This window comes from Crotalus tigris, unplaced genomic scaffold (genome assembly GCF_016545835.1).
Source record: "Crotalus tigris isolate CLP2741 ecotype Arizona unplaced genomic scaffold, ASM1654583v1 scf7180000017987.690289119674:8195010, whole genome shotgun sequence".
Taxonomy (NCBI): Eukaryota; Metazoa; Chordata; class Lepidosauria; order Squamata; family Viperidae; genus Crotalus; species Crotalus tigris.
The window spans coordinates 4,567,630-4,587,553 of record NW_024096758.1 but is presented as its reverse complement, the minus strand read 5'-3'; the positions used below and the strand labels follow the sequence as shown (position 1 = coordinate 4,587,553).

Here is a 19,924-nt window from a genome sequence, read left to right as displayed (position 1 = left end):
AAAGGAAGAAATAGGTATGGTTGCTGGCAAGCACAATTTACAACAAAGGTGGATTTAATCCTGATAACCAAAAATATTAACTTTGATGATAAACTAAGAGCAGGAAATATAAAGCAGGCTTCATACTCTATGTTGTCCACAATCTAGTACAAATTGCTATATAGGCTACTTTATAAGTACCAAGATTTATAAGTACTATAAAGGAATATAGAGCTGACCTTCAGAATAGAGACAGACTGGATGAGGAGACTTTGAAAACAGAGAGAAATTTGGACAGGCTTTCAAGATCTGGTTATTCGACCCTTCTACAATTCTGTTATTCCACATTACATTACTCCAGAGCATTCTGGAATTCCTGCCATTCCTATTTTTTGAACTTGCCAACTATACTTCAAATGGCTGGCATTATCAGAACCAAACTAAAATAATTTTCTGATTTTGACATTCTGGAATATCAGCAGTTTCTTAACGCAAAGTTCTTAAGTTTCTTTGATGCCCATGATGGACAGAGTATTAATCTTACTTGTCCTCGTGATTCTTCTTTGAATAATATGTAAGACAAGAATCTTAAAGAGCAAGGACAGCACTGATAACTCCTCTTCAGAAATATCTCTAATCTTCCTATCACGGTTGAATTCATTTTCTAATGCAACTGTGCAATGGTTGCAATAGCCTACATGTGTTCTCATAGATCAGCTAGGGGGAAAAAAAAAGAGAGAGAGAGAGAGAGAGAAGAGGCAAAGCACTCTGCATAGTCTGTAACTTCAAAATCAGTGAAACAGAGTAATTTTCTAAACTGGTGATTGTCATCCGAAAATCACTTATAGCTTTCAGAGGTTTTGTCCCACAAGTCACTGATGTGATACTCTGTTCATTAAGCTGGGCTCCAAGGATCAATTGGGATTGTTGCTGTTGTACCAGTCTCCTTGCTACATGGGAACTTCCCTGTCTGATCTTCTTCACTCCATCACCATGCTAGCAATGGAATTTCTCAGGCTGGGGGACTTCAATCTGCTTCCTCTGGGAGTAGGATCTAAGGCAGGTGTCAAACTCAATTTCACTGAGGGCCGCATCAGCATTGCGGTTGCCCTCAGGGGGCCTGTGGGTGTGGCCAGGGTGGGTGCGGCCTACTGGGTGGGCGTGGATGGAGTTGGTGTGGCCTACTGGGTGGGTGTAGCGAGCTCTACATCGTTCACGTCAAGGGTGCATGTGGGGGCCTGGGCAGGAGAGAGATAGATCTGAGGGTCTCTGACAGAAGGGGGTGGGACCAAGGCAAGTGCCAAGGCATGATCCATTGGAGGAGCCTCACTGTTCCTCTCAGGCCATGCGGGGAGGGGTTTATGGAGCTAAGACTGAATGCATTTCAGCATAGATGGCCCCCACAAAATTGTACATTGGCTCCTGGCTGGCCTGCGCCAGGGCCAAGGCAGAGAGGGCCGTTCCCTCACTTTCCAGGATGGCTTTGCGGGCCACATGAAACCACTTCACGGGCCACATCCGGCCCGCAGGCCTTGTGTTTGACATGTCTGATCTAAGGGGTCACAGTTCATGGCCAAGATGACCATGGGCCTATCCTAGATCATTCAGAGCCTGACATGGGTCACACACCAGATCTGGTGTTCTTGTCAGAGCAATGGCTATGTGATCTTTCCTTGCGGGAACTTTAAGTGTCCCCCTTGTTATGGACAAATCATATCCTGATTACTATGAATTTTCTGGCACTGCAACCCACTGCAGGATGAGCCACCCCCGGTGAGGGTTTTCAGAGGGAGCTGGAATTTGTCCCTGTTGGCCTATTGCAGTCCTTCCAAGGCCTTGGTTGCCACTTGGAATAAAAGGCAACTTAGGCACTGGACTGGATCACACCTACTGTATGTGACCTCTCCTCTCCTTTCTCATGGATCTCGTCACTCTCTGTGGTTTACAGAGGGAATGAGGGAAATGAAAAGAGAAGAGACATTTAGAGGGTCACTGGTGCTAAACCAAGGACAAATGTAACCAAACATAGATTAGAGTTGCTATTAAGCCTACTTTGTGGAGCAAAACAACAGTAATTCTCCACTCTTATTGAAACTACAAACTGTCACCCCCGTTCCAGATGACACAGCCCTCTTGGGTAAATGGGTTCAGAGAATATTCTGCAGGGACATGTAGAAGAATTTGCTCAAATAAAATAAAATCACTTAGATTTGCTTACAATTGGATGCTGGCCTAATTGCAGGGCCAAAGGAGATGCCTAGAGTGGAGTCTTACCTGATTATCTAGAACGGTTTGAACCTGTTGGACCTGAAGAAGTGAACAGGATCCTTAGAACTGTGAGCCCAGCCACCTGCTCTTGAGAAAGAAGCCTGGGAGGCAGGGTCATTTGAGTGGATCCTAGCAATACTTAATTCTTTGAGAGGAAGGAATTGTTCCTTCACCTCTGAAGAAGACTACAGTTCACCCCCTCCTCAAGAAACTATTGCTGGACTCCTTGATAATGGATAACTTATGTCCAATATCCAATTTCCTCTTTTGGGGAGATGTTGATCAAGAAGATGGTTTCACAACAGCTTCAGAGGACCTTGGATAAAGCGGATTATTTGCATCCTTCATTAAGTTTCAGACCTCAGATATGGAGCAGAAACAGCATTGGTCATGATTTTGGATGATCTCTGGTGTGGGCAGGATGGTAGTGGTGCATCTATCTGTGCCTTACTTGATCTCTCAGGGGTTTTCAATACCATTGACCATGGTATCCTTCAGGCCTTTTCTGCTGTGGTACTCACATTGTGGAATCTTCTCTCCCAAGTGATGAGGTAGGTCACATCACTTCTAAGCTTTTAAAGGTCCCTCAAGACTGGCTATGCCAGCAGGTCTGGGTGAAGTTATGAGATGGCTGTTATTGCTGACATCACTCTGTCTATTATTTTTTCTTTTCTTGTTTAGTTCTGTTTTTATAGTTTTTAATGTTTTCGTAATTATTGGTAATGATTTTAGGTAACAATTGTTTTATATTTATTTTTTTATTGGATTGTTGTATGCAGCCCAGAGCCAATTATTGTGACATGAGCAGCCATATAAATTTGATAATCAAAAATGATGAATTATTGTCAGGTTTAGCCCAAGAATGACATAAAACCACCCAGAGTTCACTTCTTTATTTGCTTTCACACAATAGATAAATTCTTGCCAGACTAAACTTCACTATTCTCACCTTAATGGATATACCCTGAGAGCTTTCTAGAGAGTGGCTATCCTCACTCTGTTCCTCTGTTCCCTATCCAGCTCTGGGCTGGGCAGCCTCTTGTCTCACCTATTTAGAATGTGCTTCCTCCTTCCTAGGAAACTGCTGCTTCACTGTAGTTTATCACATCACCTACCATCTGAAAGCACCATCCCTCACAACTATATACAAAAATAGTGTTGACATACAAAATCAAAATGAAACAGGAAAAAAAAAGAAAGGAATGGATGGAAACATTTACCTTTTTAAAAAATAGGCATTATTTTTCAAATACACTGGATTCCTAGTAAAATTTGCCATGCATCTCTCTGGAATTAATGCATCTATAAAATGGCTTTGTCAATTATGAAGAATATTTGGATAAATTAAAAACGCCAAATAGAATTGGCAACTCTGCTTATCTTGAGAATCAATTCTAGTCAAAAGCTGTGCTGAATTCTCCAATAAGCTCTTAATGACAAAAGTATTCAGAAATCATTCTATAGTTTAATAAATACTTGTAAGAAGAATTTATGAAAAAATAAAATCTGCAAAGTTTTTTGTTTTCATTTTTATTTGGATTTGAAAAGCAGAATTAACATTAATAGATATGTATATTTATACAATTCAATGAATCCCACTTTTTACTCCTGTTATCTGGTAAATTTACATTATCTGTCCTACCCAGAATGGTGAAAGTGTTCCCTATTCCCAGTTACCCAAGTATATGCTATGTAACTATTCCATCTTCTGCATTCACACTACCATCTTTAAAAGGTAGCAGATCAGTCATTTATTTTCATAACTGTCTTACTAAAATCCTTGATATTGCTTTGGGAAAGAATAGCTAAGAATATCCAAATTTAATACTTACAAAAAGAGTAGATTGTACATTTTTGAATTTCTGCATCCAGTGAGCAAAACTGTTGTTGAAGCATATTCTTTCTTGGTCTTCCATTTTCTACTTTGTTTTGACTTTGGGCAATTTGTCTTTTTCCTATGATTACCTATTTTATCAGTATCTTTCATGTAGCACTAGAAGCATCACTAAGACTAAAGAAAAAAATTCAGGTCAGCTGCTTGGCATAGATATTTGCAACCTGCTAACATTTTCCAGAAATTCCTCAGAGTTGCTCATTGTGCAAGCGAACTAGGAATTAGGGGAAAGAGTTAGATAGGGGAGGGGGGGAATGTGCTTTGCAAAAGCCAAGACAGCTAAAAATGTTTCTAATATAAAGCAAAGTAGGACAGCAATTCCTCTGAGGATTTCAATTACCAATAAATAAGTCAGCTGTATGAGGGAGTAAGCAGGTGGCAGAACAGCTCTACCTTTATTATCTATTCTGGAAAACAAGGGAGAGACGGATAGCTTCAAGGGAAGAAGTGCTCTAATTCAAATAAATATCACTTGCAGAACATGTGTACTATTTCTTCAAGGATCTTAATATAAAAACCAAATCAAGGTTGTAAACATTTGACAACAGTCACTTCACGCTATATGAAGAGACTGCACTGAGAACTTCTGATCAAGAAACTATACAGATAGTCCTCGACTTATGACCACAATTGAGCCCTAAATTTCCATTGCTAAGCAAGGCAGCTGTGAAGTAAGTTTTGCCCCATTTTATGATCTTTTTTGCCACAGTTGTCAAGTAAATAACACTATTATTAAGTGAATCCAGCTTCCCTCATTGATTTGCTTGTAGGAAGCCAGCTGGGAAGTTTACAAATGGTGATCACCTGAATTTTGATCATGTGTCCATGAAGATGCTGCAATGGTTGTTAAGTGTGAAAACCAGTCATAAGTCACTTTTTTCAGTGCCATTGTAACTTCATATGGTCACTAAACAAATGGTTCTAAGTCAAGAACTACCTGTATACATAAATATTTAAGGAAATATTATAAATTTAAGCAGAAATAGAGACAAAGCGTATTTAGAGGAATAACAGAATAACAAAATCTTATTCAAAATAAAACAATCTTATTCAAAAGGAAAGGACTCCGTAAGGAAGAATGGGTAAGTTGAACCTCGACATGCATAGCATTATACAATCTTTCAATAATCATATTTTTCCTTTCAAGCAACCTTCAAATGTTTTAAGATTAATATTTTAATAGTTTGGGGTGGCTACCAAAGTGAACCTCAACAAAACTTCTGCTATCCTACCTCCTTCTTACAAGCCTCCACATCTACTAAATATTATTTCTAATTAATTAGTAGTAGATAACTGCTACCATATTCTCTGTACATGCTGTAAGAAGCCAAAAAAACCCAAGACAAAAGTACATGTACGGTCTTTCTCTTATACACGTGTTCTAAAGTTGATGAAAATACAACAAGAAGTTCCATCTGGCTCTGTGACATAGGTTTAGTAATTATGACCTTCTAAAAGAGCTGTGCCAAGTCACTGAGCAATGCAAAGGTTTCTTCCACGGTGCATGACTTCCACTACTTTGAACGAGGAAGGTGAATGGATCAGAAACAATATTATCGCATGGGCATTAGGGAAAGGGATTCTTGCACATAGAAACAATTTTGCAAAGTGAACTATTGTGAACCATTCTTTTTACATAAACAATTCAGAAACAGGTAAGGGTTATATTTACCTGTAAACCAGCTGGAGAGAGAGGTTTGAAAAGGACTTAACCCAGATTACTGTGATTAGGCAATATTGTTCAAAGCTTTAATTAGAATCAAGATTACGAAGGAAGACTGTGTATGCCTACAATCAGTTCAAGAAGGTGTTCCTTCATCCTGATTAGTTAGGAAAAAAAGAGCAGCAGTGTGTTCAAATGTAGTGAGTACTGATTCTGGAAAAATTAGTGGCATGTGAGTCTGAGGACTTTCAAAGGCCACAGGCAGTGTGTTTTTTTAGGAGGTTGCTCTTTAAAAAAAAAGCCCTAGGTGTGTTTTGATATTTATTTCTGTAATGTCCATCACTGAAAAATTAATGCAACTAATTTTAGCAGCACTGCGGGCCACAAGAGTGAGTCCAGAGAACATGCGGGGAATGAAGGTTGCATATCCCTGCAATATCTTATTCCAAAGAGGCAAACCTTTATTTATTATAAGTACAGACAGCCTTTGAACATCTTCTGCAACAACTTTCCATATCTATATTTACAATATTCACATTGTCAGAAAAATAAAATTAAATGTAGAAATCATAGTGGAAATATACACATAACCTAAAATTAATAATTCAGAAATAAGAAAGGCCTCTAAACCCCTTTTGTGAACATCTTCAATGAGAGTGTGTGATGTATACTATTTCAAGTAGAAAAAGGTTCTACAAGTATAAGACAACAACAAAAAGTCTTTAGCCCTCTTGCCTGGCAGTCTGATCTCTCTCATAATCAGGCACACAGAGTTTCCACGGCACAACTCCAAGTTCCATCAAGGCAAATTGAACTTAATGACAATCCATAACAACACAAACATTTAAATTTTGATTATATATACTAAGTCATGCATAGAAAATTCAGCTGGCATCTGTTTTATTCTAAATAAAGAAGGGAAAAGTTGGGAAGACTACATATGGAAGGTTGGGAACATTTTATTTACATTTGAAAATGCTAAAATACTTTTGCTATTTCCATATCTGCTTGCACTGTTTGTCTCTTCTACCATCACTGAGGAAGAGAGAACCTTTTACAAATACTTTCATCATTTTACAGTTCCAGGACAACGTATAGAAGGGGCGTTGGTCTTACCTGAACGCCTTTTCTCAGTACGGAGATGGATAATCCACGGATGGGTTTTCTCTGTCTGCCTGCTCTTGAGACCAAGTAGCCAAAACTTGACACGCCCCCACTTCCTGTGGAGTCCATTCTTAACGAGGGCGAATTGGCTGATGATTGACGAGGTATTGGCTCTCAGCTCCCTACTAGCGGCCTGCTGGCCTTGGGGTGGGTGTGGATTATCCATCTCCGTACTGAGAAAAGGCGTTCAGGTAAGACCAACGCCCCTTCTCCAGTACAGGAGATGGATAATCCACGGATGGGACGTACCAAAGCCTCACTGTCCCAAGGGGTGGGAAACAGATAAGGCCGGTAGATTGATCTCTGAGACAACTTGCTGGAGGACCCTCCTACCAAAGGAGGCGTCCACCGATGCAAAGCGGTCTATCTTGTAGTGTCGTATAAACGGGGAAGGCGAGGACCATGTCGCGGCCCTGCAAACTTCCTCGATTGACGCCTGGGTAGCCCATGCCACCGAAGTTGCAGCGCTTCGGGTGGAATGGGCCGTGAGATGACTTGGGGGCGGCAGGGATGATACATTGTAAGCTTCTGCGATACGGCTTCGGATCCACCTTCCAATGGTGCCCGCGGAAACTTTCCGCCCCAAGGTGCCCGCTTGGAAGGACGCAAATAGGGCCTCCGATTTGCGGAAGGGTTCTGTACGCTTTATATAACGCCGCAAAGCTCTGCGGACGTCCAATGTATGCCACTGCCGCTCCCGGTCATGTGTTGGATTTGGACAGAAGTTTGGGAGAATTACTTCCTGTGTCCTGTGAAAGAGTGAATTCACCTTCGGTATGAAGGAAGGATCTAACCTAAGGACCATCCTGTCCTTGTGGAAAATGCATAGGTCGTTTCTGACTGACAGTGCGGCCAGTTCCGAAATTCGTCTGGCCGATGTGATGGCAATCAGGAGCACCACCTTTAGCGACAGGTGTCGCAAGGAAACGGTCGGCAATGATTCAAATGGTGACCGAATCAGCGCGTGAAGGACTCGCGGTAGTTCCCAGGACGGGTACCTGTGAACTACTGGAGGTCTGGTGTTATAGGCGCCCTTGATAAAGGCGCGGATCCTGGGGTGGTGAGCTAAGGGAACCGAATCCGTGCAGGTGAGGAGGGTGGACAAGGCCGCCACTTGCCTGCGGATGGTCGCGGGGGCGAGGCCTCTGTCTAGTCCCTCCAAGAGGTAATCTACTATCTGAGGGATGTAGAGTTTGTGTAAGTCAAACTGCCGTTCCCTGCACCAAAGGCAAAAATTTTTCCAAGTGGAGTCATAAATGCGGTTTGTTGCCGGACGGCGTGAAGCTTGAATTATGGTAATGGCCCCGGGAGAGAATAGTTCCTGTGCCATTATCTGGCGCTCAAGTGCCAGGCGGTCAGTTGTAACCATTGGGGTTCCGGGTGACTGATGGTTCCCTGGTGTAGGGACACTTGATGAGGGGGAATGTTCCATGGGGGCGACTGAGACAGGTTCATCAGGTCGGCGAACCACGGTCTCTGTGGCCAATATGGTGCTACTAGGATCACTTCTGCCCGCTCCTGAATCAGCTTGCGGATGACCGCCGGTATGAGTGGTAGTGGGGGAAAGGCATAAAGCAGACCCTGAGGCCACTGAGTTCTCAGAGCGTCCGTCCCCTCTGCTCGCGGGTTGAAGTAACGAGAGTAAAATCTGGGGAGCTGGGCATTGTCTGATGATGCGAACAGATCGAGGATCGGGTACCCGAACTTGCGGGAGATGTCTAGGAACAAGTTCGGGTGTAGCCCCCACTCCGAAGGGTCCACTGTGGTGCGGCTTAGGAAGTCCGCTTGCTGGTTGTTGACCCCCGATATGTGTTCCGCTTTTAGTGACTTCAGATTGGGCTCTACCCAGCTGAATAGGAGTCGTGACTCTGTCATCAGGGTTTTTGATCTGGTCCCCCCCTGCCGATTGATGTGCGCCTTGGCTGCTACGTTGTCTGTTAGGACTAGAACGTGGTGGCCTCTGATTCTGTCTTTGAATTGTTGCAAGGCTAGGTGGATAGCCCTGAGTTCTAGCCAGTTGATGTTGTTTCTCAGATCCGTGGCGGACCAACGTCCCTGTACAAACTGGGAGTCCAGATGGGCTCCCCAACCATACAGACTGGCGTCTGTAGTGATGGTAACTCTGACTGGTTCCTTGAAGGGTGACCCCTTGGTCACGGCCCGAGAGCACCACCAGCGTAGCGCCCTGCGGATTTGTGCCGTGACCCTGACTAGGTGGTTGGATGCGCTGGTGTTCTGCCGTTGGTAAGGGAGCAGAAACCACTGTAGTTCCCGTAGGTGGAGCCTGGCCCAGGGTACAATGGCTATGGCCGATACCATCTTGCCCAATAATTGGGAAAGTGTTAGTATCGGAACTGAACGTTGCCTGTGAACCCAGCGAGCCAGTTCCCTGATGCCGGCCACCCGGTCTTGGGACAGATAGACCATACAGTTGGTTGTGTCTATCGTGGCCCCCAGATCCAGCAGCCTGGACGAGGGAACTGTCTGGCTCTTCTGAAAGTTTACTGAGAATCCGTGTAATTGGAGGACGCGAATGACGGTCCTTACGTCCGCCTGAGCTGTCTGTAGGGATGTTGCTTGGATTAGTATGTCGTCTAGGTAACATTGGACGCGTATTGGGATTTTTCTCAGTTTGGCGGCTACCGCTGCTAGTATCTTGGTAAATACCCTGGGTGCCAAAGATAGACCGAAGGGGAGAGCTCTGTATTGGAAGTGTTTTCCCCCGTAACAGAAACGTAGGAACCGGCGGTGGTTTGGGTGGATGGGGATGTGAAGGTAGGCTTCCGTGAGGTCTATCGATGCCAGGAAGTCTCCTTCTCTGATGCTTCCCAGGATGGACTGAAGGGATTGCATCTTGAATTTTTTGTATGTGATGTAGCGGTTGAGGTTTTTGAGGTCCAGGATTGCCCTCCATCCTCCTGAAGTCTTTGGAACCACGAAGAGGATGGAGTAAAATCCTCTGCCTCTGTATTCCGCTGGGACCGGTTCTATGCTTGAATGTCCAACAGGTGTTGGATGGCCTCCTGCATGAGTTTGCGTTTGGTGGGGTTCCTGGAGACCGAGCAGTTGATGAGTCGGTCTGGGGGTGTGACCAGGAACTCCAGGGACAGCCCGGACTGGATGGTTTGTAGTACCCAGTTGTCCGTGGAGGTCTGCTCCCACTGGTGGAAGAAGTGAGCTAGTCTTCCTCCAATGGGTAGGTCTATGTAGGAGTCATTTTGTCTTCCGGTACTGACGACCCGTTCCACGAAAGGGTCGTCTCGACTGGTTTTGTTGTCTGGGCTGGAACCCCGGTCTGTCGTAGGGGCGGCCGTATGGTTTGTTCTGCCTGGGAGTGAATGGCTTGGGTGCCTGACTGATAGGCGTGGTTGTCGGTTGGCGAAAGGACTGCCTACGAAAGTAAGGTGTGGTACGTTTGTCTGACCTTTTGTTCAAGTGTGCCATGACCTTCCGCTTGTCTTTGTTCTCTACAAGATAGGGGTCCAAGGCCTCCCCAAACAGACCGTTGCTTGAGTAAGGGGCGGTCGCTAGCCGCCACTTAGCCTTGGTGTCAGCTTGCCAGTGTTTTAGCCATAGCATTCTCCTGGCAATTATGTTGGATGCTATGGATCTGGATGAAAAAATGGCCGATTGGAGCGTTGCGTCTGCAGCGTATTCCGTGGCTGCTACCATCTTAGCCAGGTCCTGGTGTGTTCGTATGTCATCCATAGGAACTATGGTTTGTAGTTGTTGCAACCAGATGAGGGTGGCCCGGACAAAAAAGGAGGCCGAGGTGGCTGCTTTGATGGCCCATGCCGCTGTCTGGTGGGTTTTGCGAAAGGCTTGTTCCCACTTTTTGTCATCTGCCTTAAGGGCCTCCACTAGGTCCCCAGCCATGGCTGTCTGGGAGACCAAGGGGGTCCAGGCTTCATCTACTTTAGGTATTTCTAAGGCCTCATTGAGGTCTGTGGCAGTGCTGTATAATTTTTTGTCCGTACCACTCACTGATGGGAAGGAAGCGGGAGAGTCCCATGGCTTCTTGATCCCTTTCAGGAAAATGGCGGGGCAAGGTATATGGTGCTGCGTTGTCACCTTTTCTACGAATACGGATCTGGATGTGGTGGCCAGTGTCGCTTGCGGCTGAGAAAACTGATCCGTCCCCATGTCCGCAATGGCTGTGGCCTTGCGTAGTATCGTGAGGAAGCGGTTGTGATTAAATAATCCCCCTGAGGGGGGCTCATGGGGAAGCTCCTCATCCTCTGACATAGAGATCCCAGGTTGATCCTCCTCTTGTGGTGAAGAATAACCACTCATGGAGGACTGGGCCGGGGAGGCGGGTTCCTGAATGCCTGAGGACTCTGAGGGGAGTTCCGAGTGTGGCATGGCTGAGGTGGAGGGCCCCTGGTTGTGGTGGGCGGAGCGCTGTGCTAGGGCTCGGTCCACCACTTTGGTTAATAGGGCCTCTAGCCGTCCATCTGCCCAGATGTCCCCTATGTCATTACCTTTGGGTGTGGTGACCGCAGGTGGAGAGGTGGACTCAGTGGTTGTGCCTGCCACCGTGGTTGTTTGTTGGGCTGATGTGGATGGCGAATCCAGTGGTTGCGGTGTTCCTGGAATGGACCACACTCTCTGGGTTGATGTGGATGGACCCAATGGTAATTCCATCTCGATGGCCGCCATTTGAACCAATTCCTATTGGGCCTGCCTCTGCGCTCTGGAGAACTCCTTCTCCAGGGCCTGGTGCCTACGGCTGGCTTGCTTTTCCGCCAACTTGGAGGGCCTCTTGAGCGAGTGTTTTGTCTTCGCTTTGCACTTGCCTGCCGCCTTCTGGTCAGAAGGTGTGTTGCAGCCGTAATTGGGAGATGGAGGGGTCGTGCTCATGGATTGAGGCAACGAGGGTCCCTCCATTCCGCTTGAGCAGTCCCAGAAAAACTGAGAAGACGCTCAGGCAGGCAAGTATTGGCGGGAGCAAATTGGAACAAGTACCAGGACTGTTCCCCTGATCACCCGACCACAACAAAAATATTCTCTCTGGGCTAAGGTCACGGTAGCTGAGGGAGGTACCGAAGGCACATTTGGAACCACTCTTTGGGTTCCGCCCGGAGGCCTTAGGTGACCAGGCAACGTGCACCAGTAGAAAAAAGAAAAGGGAGGCAAAAAATATCAGTGGCGACCTCAAAAGGGTCTGTAGGCCTGACTTAATACACAACAAGGTATCAAATGGCGATCACCTAGAGCGGAATTTATTCTTATTAATATTATTACTATTATACTAATAATAGGAACAACAATAATAATAATAAAATAACAATAATAATAACAACAACAACAACAACAATGGTGATGATGATAATATTGTGTGTTCTGCCTTTAGGCCTGTTGGCCTTGCTGTCGCTTAATTTTTAGCTTTAATTAATTTTTTATTTTATTTATTTATTTATTTATTTTTAAATTTATTTATTTATTTTTATTATTATTATATTTTGTCCTATTATTATATGTGTGTATCGGGGGTGGAGCGCTGGCTGTGCGCTCCTATTCTGCCTCTATCAGTACTTCCAGTTATGATGTGGAGCTTCCTTAAGCTCGGTTTGCCTTCCTCTGGCAAGAGATGGCGGCTGCGGCTCATTTCTCCCTGAAAACGGGCTTTGCGGATCCCAGGAGGGTTCTCTAGCCCCCATTTCTTAGTTGGGGCTTACTCCCTTCCTGTGCTTCGGCTTTTTAAAAAGGAGGGTGGCCGCAGCTCGTTTCCCTCTGAAAATAAGCTCCGCGGCCTCTCAGAAGCTGCTTGTGCCCGGGGATTTAAATTTGGCGCGCTGGTGACGTTTTAAGGGAATCCCAGTCAGGGATTGCCTTTGTTGCCTGAAAGCGGCAACTAAAATGGCGCCCGCGGTTGCCCTGGGCTGCTAGGGAATCTCCGATGATCCGAATTCAAGTTTGAATCCGGACCTGGAGATTGTTATTTTTTCCCCCAATTTGAGGAAAAAATCCCTTGGAAGGTTGGGGAGAAAAGCTCAGCAAGTGGTCTCTGCTGATGCCTTTTTCCCCCCTTTTCCACCTCCAAAGCCCTGGGGCTGGCTGGGATCCGTGGGGAGTTCCCCCCCCCCACACCCCCTTTTTCAATTTTAATATAGGATCAGGGATGATCCCAAGGAAAACTTGGTGGTTGGGGAAAAGGTTCAGCAAGTAGTCTCTGCTGATGCCTTCTTCCCCCCCTTTCCACCCCCCAGAGCCCTGGGGCTGGCTGATATCTGTGGGGAAGTTTCCCTCCCCACCAATCCCCTTTTTAATTTTAGGTTTGAGATCAGGACTGATCCCCAGAAAATTTTGTGGTTAAATTCCTATAGGTGGCAATTTTTTTGGAAGGGGAGGCCAATTATCAAGGGATAATCAATCAATGGATTTCTTTGTCTAACCTGATAAGCTGAGAGCCACGCCAAAACGAGTCTTCTTGAGCAGAGACCAAGTTAAGAATGGACTCCACAGGAAGTGGGGGCATGTCAAGTTTTGGCTACTTGGTCTCAAGAGCAGGCAGACAGAGAAAACCCATCCGTGGATTATCCATCTCCTGTACTGGAGAAAAAAAGACTCAGTATCATGCAATACAAAATATTAATCCTCTGCAAACTGAAGAATTCCTTTCACTTTCATAAGAGACCAAGATTCAGCAGAGCCTTCCAGGAAAAGAAAGAGCCAGATTTTTATTTTCAGAATACAGATAATGGAATTGGAAGGAGCCTTGGAGGTCTTCTAGTCCAAACCCCTGCCCAAGACCACTCTAGACAAATGGCTATCCAATCTCTTCTTAAAAATCTCCAACTTCTAAAGGAAGTTGTTCTCACAGTCAGGAAATTTCTCCTTAGTTCAAAGTTGGATCTCTCTTTAATAAGTTTCCATTGGTTACCTTTTGTCTTGCCCTCAGGTTGTCCCCCTCTTCTCTGGGATAGCCGATCAAATATTGGAAAACTGCTGTCATGTTATCCCTAATCCTTCTGTTTGTTAGACTAGAAATACCCAGTTCCTGCAACCATTCATCATATATTTTAGCCTCCAGACCCATAATCATCTTTGTTACTCTTCTTTGTACTCTTTCTAGATATTTTTTAGAATTGATTTTCTACTACTATTTTCACTTGCTGAATGGATTCTTGAATGGATTCCTACTTGCTAGGTCTCTGGATCCAATGCCAAACAGTTAAACTTGCTTCAATCTGTTAAAATAAGGGAAATATTAAATAAAGCATTCTTGTATGCAATCTATTTTATACTTAACTACCTTCTCAGCTCTAATTTAGTTGCATCTAGACTAATCATCCCAGAAACAGAAGCAACCTCTATTTCAAAAGCAAACATTCTGAAACAGGGAATGATATACATTATATGCTGGAGAGCAGCTGATTAGAAAAGACTGTTCTAGAATATATAATATGGCCATGTATACTTGAAAACACATTTTGGGAGAAGTGCTAATCTAGAGCAGTAACCCACTGCCTTTCATTAAATTAATCTTTTTAAGGTTTCTGTACAAAATGCCACTGATTTAGCAGTCACATTAATTTTAATGAATGGATTCCATTGACCACTATTTTTTTTTTCAAACTTGCAAGGAAGAGGAAACCAAAGGTCATTATTAGGAGACCTTTCAGGCACCATTCACTTCTCCTACCAAATAGAAAATTAGAGACCAGACAATACAACAATACAAGTGCTTGAATAGATTCACATCAAAAGAGATAGCCCTTCAGGCCTACTTGGCCAGATAATTTTGAATTTTAAAAGCATCAATATTTTGAACTCTGTCAAGAGCCAAAAAGAGAGTCAGTCAGTAAAAAGGACAAAACTAGATATTTTGTATAAATCTATGCAAGAAATGATAGCAAAGGATTTTGCTGCTGTATTTTGGAATATCAGAAATTTCCAAAAGTGTCTGGGTCTTGAAGACAGAGCATATACAGTATGTTATAAGAACCCATTCTTAATCTCAACAAATAATTAGAAATATATAAAATAATATGAAATTGAAATGTTCCAGATCTAAAACATCATATTTCAGAGTTGGATCATTTGTAATAAGATTGGGATAGCACATTCCAACTTTGACATTTGGGATTATATTTTACCTTTTTTTCTCTGTTATGGAATATACATCACATTTTTCTTTCAGGGGTTGAAATATTTCACCTTCAAAATGTTTTGCACACCTTTCACTTCCTTATACAAGTTAGAGACACTGACATTAAAATAGATGAATTCAGCTGGCATTTTTTTACTAATTTCTCATATGGCCTCAATTCACCTTAGGAGGGAAACAGTGACCTTCAATTATTGCAAGAGTTAATATAGGTCTTAACAGTTTATTGGTATGCTAATTTGCTACTATAATGTTTCTTTGATTTCAGGTTAAAGACATACCAATGATAAACAGCACATAGTTATAGGTTTGCAATGGCACTGAATTCTGAAACTGGAACCAGTTCAATAATTCAGTGCCACTGCAAATCCAACCAGTTCAATAATTCAGTGCCACTGCAAATCCATATTAGTCAGAAAATAATTCTCTTACCTTCAGTCTTTTACAATAAAAACCTAAATACACTTTAAACTATGGATCCAGCTAACAATAGACTTGATCAGGCAGCAGCTCTTTAAATCCAAATTTATTAAGCAGCCTTGGCCAAAGTGCTACAAAGATTCATAAGGACTGCATATTGTTCAACCATCTACATTTGCGGATCTTAAGGCCACAAGATATCTCAACCACAGAAGAGTACTTCCTTCATGAATGTAGGAAATGCCAAAGACAAGGAAACAAAACTAGTTCTGTTTCTAAGGAGCAAATAGGCTACTGCTCACCTTTTCTCCTCCCAGCTAAGCCATTCGGCTCTGCTTACCTTACTGGTTATGTGCTCTGTTCCTGGAATAGAATTAATGAACTGCATAGGGGCACCTAATTGTGAGACAGGCAGCATATAAATTTAATAAATAAATACATTTTATTTATTTATAGCTATAAGAGGAAACACAAAGCAAACACAGACATAAGTTAATGTGTAATAGTAACTATGGTTTGTGTTTCCACAGTTTGCCGACCAATCTCAGAAGTCTGATTTCATATATTGCACTAAGTAATAAGCTCTGTACAACAAACACCATTAAGATTTAATATTTCATTTATTCATGATCACACAGTATTTAGTTTCAGAGCTACCAACTAGCCAATGTAGTTCTTTATTCAATACAATGGCTTCCCTTCAATTCAAAGTCTCCTAGGAAATCTCAGCAGAGAAATAGTACCACGTAACTGGACTTACATAAGATGGCTACAAATACTGATTGAGCAATCAAACCCAACAACTGTATAGCAATGAGGCCACATCAGTGTAGAAGAAGGTATCAAGGGTATTCTTTTGTAAGCACTGTACTGTCCAGTGCATTTATAAATACTCTGGATAGGGATCAGAAAATACAACTATCAGATCTGTAGATAATACAAAGATAAGCAAGATAGCAACAACTGTCAAATAAACAAATACTATCAAGCTTCAAAAGGATCTTGACAAGCTAGTACAATGTGCAGGAACCAGCAAGATTAATTTCAACAGTGAAAAATGCAAAGTCTCAATAAAGAAGGAAAAATCAAAAGCATAAGTAGATGGGTGAAACCATGATGAATATTTTCAGGCATTTTTGCTTTGCAAACATTTCTTCTTCACAACAGATCATATACTGCTTATTAACTTCCTACCAGTATTTGATTGTCTTAAAATTTCTCCATCCATTTTTCTATGCCAATATTCTATGCAAGCACTTGTTCCAGCTCTTCACCATTTATGTATAATTGACAAATGTTTACTCCATTTTCCCTGTCAAACATAATTACTCTGATCTTTGATAAGATTTTCTGATCTGTACTTCTTGCTGCATCAGACAAACAAACATTTCCTGCAAATTGCTCAAATTCTCAAGATGGCATCTTAAGTACTCAAGTACTAGTATATTGCAAATAATAATTCACAACCAATTCACCTCTACCATCACCATAAGATTCCATATGCCGTATATTTATCCACAAATTGATTAAACAAAATAATGGACGTCACACATCTTTTAAAACTCTCTGTTCAATCCTGGATCATTAAGCATTCCATTTATACATACAATACACATTTAATCATACATTCTTATTGCACTGAGACACCAAAGAAGTTGGTTCCACAACTCCATATATGTACAAAACATTCTATAATTCAAGCACTTCGGGGCACTTTTTATAAATCAATCATCATCCAATCAATTGCATCTCATATTCACATAGTTCTCAATGACCTTTGAAGAGCCATAGGAAACCACCCAACCAAAGAATCCCTAAGACCACCCCCACCCACCCAGAATATAAACTGAGAGCAAACAGCATTCCTTACTAGCACTGATGATGTTACCTAGTTAGGGTAATGAAATGTCTGCAAGAAAACAAGCAAGCTCAAAGAGCACCAAGGACCCCTCATCATGGCTTTGGTTTTTAAAAAAAACCTTTCATCTTATAATTTTAAGTAAGACAGAGAAACTCTATTGATCAGTCTTAATTATCCTGTACCACATTTAGCATTCTGTTCTTACTGTAGTGAAAGTACTAGTAATTTCTAGCACATTTGACTGTGTGTTACAACCCTAACTTAGGCCCAGTTTTACTCCAAGATATTCACACTATTTTATACAAGCTAAGATTACTACTGTGGAATCTACTTTACAAGCCACTATATTGTTGCCATGTTTGCACTATACTGACATAATCTCTGTATGCATTAAAAAAATTAAAGATTTTCACAGCTTCAGAAATAGTGCATTTCCTGGGTACAGTTGTCTGAAGCAACTGTTGTACATGAAATCTGAAAAGTCAGAAAGACAACACTGAGATTCAATGGTTTAGCATATTAAATCATTTGAATCTCCTATAACAAAGATGTGAAATACAGCAATTGAAGATCATCTTTGAAGATGGCAATGCTTGGGCTGCAAATCTTAAGCCTGGATTTTGTTAGTGTTTGAATGATAGACCTCCAGGGAATAATACTAAGCCTGCATGGTAGACTGGGAAATTGGCGGCGGAGGGGGGGGGGGAGAACTTCCTGGAAAAATGCAGTAACAAACCACTGAGGGAAATTGTACATTAGAGTTCTAGACTGTAGTTACATAAAAAATTAGCAATGACTTACCTCAGGTTCACAAGATCAGCCTAGTAAGGTTTCTAATAATTTATTTTATTAAAAGCATGGTGATAGTGAGAGTGTTCCACTGAAAACCATTACCTCTTCTGAAAATAAGTTCATACATTTAACTAAATATATAAAAGATATCAACAAAAAGATTTTGGGTTTGTTTTCTACTACCACTGATTTCCAGAATGACTCAGGTGCACAGCCGGATCTTCTGATCTATTAACAGTTCTACAACAAAAACTCCTGGGAAAAGATCTTTCTCAATTCCAAGAACTAACTGGCACTGAGAATCCTCCTGACTACTCCAGGAGAAAAACATTTTACACATTTTCTGGACCTGACATTTTTTAAAAGGTAACTATAATTTCTTGTGTATGCTTTATTTAGATATAACTAGTGACTATTTGTATATTTCACTAACAAAATAACAAAAAGCTAATTGCCAATGGAAGAGTTGGGAGTCAAAGAAGCTCTGAGAGGGAATAAATTAATTCACTATCATCCTGGTTAGTTCAAAAAGATTAGTATATCAAATCACTTCCTTATATAAATGCAAAGTATTAGTACCGTTTTATAAAACCCTAGAAAGACCACACCTGGAATACTGCAGCCAATTTTGATCACCATATCACAAAAAAGATGTTGAGAGTTTGGAAAAAATTCAAAGAAGAGCAACTAAGATGATCAAAGGCCTGGAGACTAAAACATACGAAGAACCGCTACAGGACTTGGGTTTGACTAGTCCAGGGGTAGGCAACCTTGGCTCTTTTATGACTCATGGACTTCAACTCCCAGAATTCCTGAGCCAGCTATGCTGGCTCAGGAATTCTGGGAGTTGAAGTCCATGAGTCATAAAAGAGCCACGGTTGCCTACCCCTGGACTAGTCTAAAGAAGAAATAGGGGAGACATGATAGTATTCCAGTGTCTGAGGGGCTGCCACAAAGCAGAGGGGGCCAGATTGTTCACCAAAGCACCAAAGGGAAGGACAAGAAACAACAGTTGGAAACTGATCAAAGAGAGAAGCAACCTGGAATTAAGGAGAAACTTCCTGACAGTGAGGACAATCAACAGTGGAACAGCTTGACTCCAGAAATCGTGGGCACTCCATCACTGGAGATTTTTAAGAAAAAACTAGACAATCACCTGAGATGGTATAGGTTCTCCTGCTGATTCTATTCTATTCTATTCTATTCTATTCTATTCTATTCTATTCTATTCTATTCTATTCTATTCTATTCTATTCTAAATTAAGGTGGTGGCTATCACTGGAAATAAATAAGATCAAAATGCCTAAGGTATTATCTGTTTTTACAAGATCCTGTCCAGAGATTAAAAATAACTAGAAAGTTTCTCCAATGTTCAGTTTCTTCTCTCCAATACTGTTTACCATCTTCTACATGAAGCTGCTAGGTGAGATCATCCATCACAAGTTGAGGTATCATCAGTCTACTTTTTATCTCCACCCCAGGTGACCCAAGTGATGCTGTTGCTCCCTCTCATGGTTTCTGGAGGCTATGAGGACCCCTTTATGGATTACTGCCTTGTCGTGGCGAAGGGGCTTGCGTAACTCAATGAAGCTATAAGCTATGCCATGCAGGGCCACCCAAGACGGACAGGTTATAGCAGAGAGTTCTGACAAAATGTGATCCACTGGAGAAGGATATGGCAAACCACTCCAGTATCTTTGCCATGAAAACCCCATGGACAGTACTAAAAGGAAAAAAGATATGATGCTGGAAGATGAGCCCCTCAGGTCGGAA

At 42.4% G+C, this 19,924-nt stretch overlaps 1 protein-coding gene across 2 annotated transcripts in view; it reads right to left on the bottom strand.

The window, feature by feature from the left end:
* ASXL2 (ASXL transcriptional regulator 2) overlaps nucleotides 1-19,924 on the bottom strand; it is an 81,549-nt gene that overhangs the window by 52,351 nt on the left and 9,274 nt on the right. The gene's annotated exons all lie outside the window — the stretch shown is intronic.